Below are 5,000 nucleotides of genomic sequence, written 5' to 3' on the forward strand. Positions count from 1 at the left end.
TTGGAGCTGCCCTTGTGCACGATCAAGGAGGGGTATTATCGGCCACGGGGGCTTAATTTTCGCCTAAGGGGAGCGATTTGGAGGCCGTGGCCGGGTGAGGCGCGCCTCTCGAAGGGGAGGGATTTGAATTTCGGCTGCATTGAGGGTAGCTGCCCGCTGTTGTGGGTTTTTGGAGCCTGAGCCCGTTCAACTTGGAGCTGCCCTTGTGCACGATCAAGGAGGGGTATTATCGGCCACGGGGGCTTAATTTTCGCCTAAGGGGAGCGATTTGGAGGCCGTGGCCGGGTGAGGCGCGCCTCTCGAAGGGGAGGGATTTGAATTTCGGCTGCATTGAGGGTAGCTGCCCGCTGTTGTGGGTTTTTGGAGCCTGAGCCCGTTCAACTTGGAGCTGCCCTTGTGCACGATCAAGGAGGGGTATTATCGGCCACGGGGGCTTAATTTTCGCCTAAGGGGAGCGATTTGGAGGCCGTGGCCGGGTGAGGCGCGCCTCTCGAAGGGGAGGGATTTGAATTTCGGCTGCATTGAGGGTAGCTGCCCGCTGTTGTGGGTTTTTGGAGCCTGAGCCCGTTCAACTTGGAGCTGCCCTTGTGCACGATCAAGGAGGGGTATTATCGGCCACGGGGGCTTAATTTTCGCCTAAGGGGAGCGATTTGGAGGCCGTGGCCGGGTGAGGCGCGCCTCTCGAAGGGGAGGGATTTGAATTTCGGCTGCATTGAGGGTAGCTGCCCGCTGTTGTGGGTTTTTGGAGCCTGAGCCCGTTCAACTTGGAGCTGCCCTTGTGCACGATCAAGGAGGGGTATTATCGGCCACGGGGGCTTAATTTTCGCCTAAGGGGAGCGATTTGGAGGCCGTGGCCGGGTGAGGCGCGCCTCTCGAAGGGGAGGGATTTGAATTTCGGCTGCATTGAGGGTAGCTGCCCGCTGTTGTGGGTTTTTGGAGCCTGAGCCCGTTCAACTTGGAGCTGCCCTTGTGCACGATCAAGGAGGGGTATTATCGGCCACGGGGGCTTAATTTTCGCCTAAGGGGAGCGATTTGGAGGCCGTGGCCGGGTGAGGCGCGCCTCTCGAAGGGGAGGGATTTGAATTTCGGCTGCATTGAGGGTAGCTGCCCCGCTGTGGTGGTTTTTCGGAGCCTGAGCCCGAGCGGGGCGTCGGTTCCCGAGGTGGGCAGGAGTCGCTGTGCCCGTGAGGCTGCCTGGCCGAGTCGGAGTGCTGTGGGACGGCGGGGAGCGGGTTTTCCCGGGCGAGGGGGCGATCCCGAGGAAGGGGAGCGATTTGGAGGCCGTGGCCGGGTGAGGCGCGCCTTTCGGAGGGGAGGAATTTGAATTTCGGCTGCATTGAGGGTAGCTGCCCGCTGTTGTGGGTTTTTGGAGCCTGAGCCCGAGCGGGGCGTCGGTTCCCGAGGTGGGCAGGAGTCGCTGTGCCCGTGAGGCTGCCTGGCCGAGTCGGAGTGCTGTGGGACGGCGGGGAGCGGGTTTTCCCGGGCGAGGGGCCGATCCCGAGGAAGGGGAGCAGTTCCGAGGCCGTGGCCGGGTGAGGCGCGCCTTTCGGAGGGGAGGAGTTTGAATTTCGGCTGCATTGAGGGTAGCTGCCCCGCTGTGGTGGTTTTTCGGAGCCTGAGCCCGAGCGGGGCGTCGGTTCCCGAGGTGGGCAGGAGTCGCTGTGCCCGTGAGGCTGCCTGGCCGAGTCGGAGTGCTGTGGGACGGCGGGGAGCGGTTTTTCCCGGGCGAGGGGGCGACCCCGAGGAACTCGGCCGGCGGGGAGGCGTTCCGGCCCGGGCGAGGGGCGCGGACCCGACCGGAGACGTCCAAAACCTTGAAAGGGGTAAGCGGGAAAAGGTCAGCAAAGTGCCCGAAGCAGTAAGGCGAAAAAGCCGTCGGAACCTCCGAAAATGAGTAAAAGCCCGGAAGGAGTAAGGTGGAGAAGTCAGCAAAGTGCCCGAAATGTCCGAAGCAGTAAGGCGAAAAAGCCGTCGGAACCTCCGAAAATGAGTAAAAGCCCGGAAGGAGTAAGCGGGAAAAGTCAGCCAAGTGCCCGAAATGTCCGAAGCAGTAAGGCGAAAAAGCCGTCAGAACCTCCGAAAATGAGTAAAAGCCCGGAAGGAGTAAGCGGGAAAAGTCAGCCAAGTGCCCGAAATGTCCGAAGCAGTAAGGCGAAAAAGCCGTCAGAACCTCCGAAAATGAGTAAAAGCCCGGAAGGAGTAAGCGGGAAAAGTCAGCCAAGTGCCCGAAATGTCCGAAGCAGTAAGGCGAAAAAGCCGTCAGAACCTCCGAAAATGAGTAAAAGCCCGGAAGGAGTAAGCGGGAAAAGTCAGCCAAGTGCCCGAAATGTCCGAAGCAGTAAGGCGAAAAAGCCGTCAGAACCTCCGAAAATGTCCAAAAGCGTGAAATCAGTAACCAGGAAAATGCTTAAAAATGGCCAAAAGTGTGAAATCAGTAAGCAGGAAAAGTCGGGAAAATGCATAAAAATGGCCAAAAGTGTGAAATCAGTAAGCAGGAAAAGTCGGGAAAATGCATAAAAATGGCCAAAAGTGTGAAATCAGTAAGCAGGAAAAGTCGGGAAAAGTGTCTAAAAATGCTTGGAAATCTGAGGAAAATGCCCGAAAATGAGGCCCCTCGGTCGGGAGGAGGAAGTCGAAAATCCCCGTGCCCGACGAGGGAAGTCAGTAACCAGAAGGAAAAACTTAGAAAAAAATTCTAAGTGTCAAAAAAAATTCTAAGTGTCAAAAAAATTCTAAGTGTCAAAAAAAATTCTAAGTGTCAAAAAAAATTCTAAGTGTCAAAAAAAATTCTAAGTGTCAAAAAAATTCTAAGTGTCAAAAAAAATTCTAAGTGTCAAAAAAAATTCTAAGTGTCAAAAAAAATTCTAAGTGTCAAAAAAATTCTAAGTGTCAAAAAAATTCTAAGTGTCAAAAAAAATTCTAAGTGTCAAAAAAAATTCTAAGTGTCAAAAAAAATTCTAAGTGTCAAAAAAATTCTAAGTGTCAAAAAAAATTCTAAGTGTCAAAAAAAATTCTAAGTGTCAGCGGAGGAAAGTCGGTGGGGAAGGGGAAAAATCCGAAAATCCACGCCGGGTTGGAGTTCCAGGGCCCCGCTGGAGGGGTGGGAATTCGCCCCGGCGCCTTGCCCCGTTGCAATAAAGTGTCCGCAGCCCGAAAACTTTAACTTTGAAAAATCACGGAAGTCGGCAAGGGGGACGATCCGAGTACCGTTTGCGGGCTTTCGGTGCCTCATCGTCGGACTGAAATTTCAAATTCGCCCCCAAAGTGCAACTCGTCATTTTCGGCCGGGGGGGTTGGCGGGGTACCCGGAGATTTTCGGGAACACGTTTTTTAGAACAAAATGGCGGCTCGGGACCACTTTGAGACGGGCCCGAGGAACGGTTCCAAAGACGGTGGGCGGCAATTTGGAACTCGTGTGCATGCCAAAGAGCTCTCGGAGGTCGGATTTTGAACACTTTGTCGAATTTTGAACACTTTGTCGAATTTTGAACACTTTGTCGAATTTTGAACACTTTGTCGAATTTCGAACACTTTGTCGAATTTTGAACACTTTGTCGAACATGCGAACACTTTGTCGAACTTTTGAACGCTAACAGTCGAACTTTTGAACGCTAATAGTCGAACTTTCGAACGCTTTGTCGAATTGTGAACATGTTGGCCGTGACATTCGACACTCGGGCGATTAAACACTCGATAATCCGCCCATTTTAAGTTCGACACTCGGGCGATTAAACACTCGATAATCCGCCCATTTTAAGTTCGACACTCGGGCGATTAAACACTCGATAATCCGCCCATTTTAAGTTCGACACACCTGGGCGATTAACACTCGATACTCTGAGCCCATGGTAAGTTCGACAGTCTGGCGATTTTTGTGTTCGATACTCTGAGCTGAATTAAGTTCGACAGTCTGGCGATTTTTGTGTTCGATACTCTGAGCTGAATTAAGTTCGACAGTCTGGCGATTTTTGTGTTCGATACTCAGTGCTGCTTTTAACTTCGACACTCTGGTGGCGATTTGTGTTCCTCGACACTTTGGCGGTTGTGTTCGACATAGTCTTGGCGACTTCCTACCAGACCTTCCGATCTCTTCGCGCCAGTTCTAACTGTCCAAGGCCTCCGGGCCCGAAACGTCGGAGGGCGGGCAAAGGCGGCGCAGCCCGGGGCCGTCGACCCGGAAACGGCCGTCCCCCCTCCGCGGGTAACCTCGTCCTGGCAGGCCAGGCAGGCTCGAGAGCCCGGTTCCCCCGGGAGTAGCACGGAAGGTAGCGGGCTGTCCCTTCGCCTGTGCTAGCCCGGAACAGTCGGCCGGTGTGTGCAGAGAGGGGGGGCCCAGGCGTGCGCCCCCCCGCACGCCCGGCGCGGGGCAGCGACGCGCCGGGACCGGCGAGCTCCCTCGATCGATGCGGCGGCACACGTCCGACGCGGGAGGCCCCTCGCCGTCCCCCCTCCGCGGGTAACCTCGTCCTGGCAGGCCAGGCAGGCTCGAGAGCCCGGTTCCCCCGGGAGTAGCACGGAAGGTAGCGGGCTGTCCCTTCGCCTGTGCTAGCCCGGAACAGTCGGCCGGTGTGTGCAGAGAGGGGGGGCCCAGGCGTGCGCCCCCCCGCACGCCCGGCGCGGGGCAGCGACGCGCCGGGACCGGCGAGCTCCCTCGATCGATGCGGCGGCACACGTCCGACGCGGGAGGCCCCTCGGCGGGCCGGCTTTCCCCTCGAGGTGGCCGGTGCTTCAGGCTGAGCGGCGCCTCCACGCTCTCCCTGCCCACGCTGGGCAGGCGGACAGCCACTCCCCGAGAGGGTTCACGTCGGCGGCCGGGGCAGGCCTTCGCCCGGCCGCAGTGTGCCCACCCCCCGCCTCGACTCGTTCGTTTTCCCGGTCGAGACCGAGAAGCCGCCCGTTGGAGCGCCAGCGGTCCGATAGCGAGCCCGCGGAGCCCACGCTCCACGCGGCCGGAACCTCGGTCGGCATTTCTCTCGCACTGTGTCGGTCTGGATCTGTGT

The sequence above is a fragment of the Stegostoma tigrinum genome, unplaced genomic scaffold (genome assembly GCF_030684315.1).
Source record: "Stegostoma tigrinum isolate sSteTig4 unplaced genomic scaffold, sSteTig4.hap1 scaffold_295, whole genome shotgun sequence".
NCBI classification, from domain to species: Eukaryota; Metazoa; Chordata; class Chondrichthyes; order Orectolobiformes; family Stegostomatidae; genus Stegostoma; species Stegostoma tigrinum.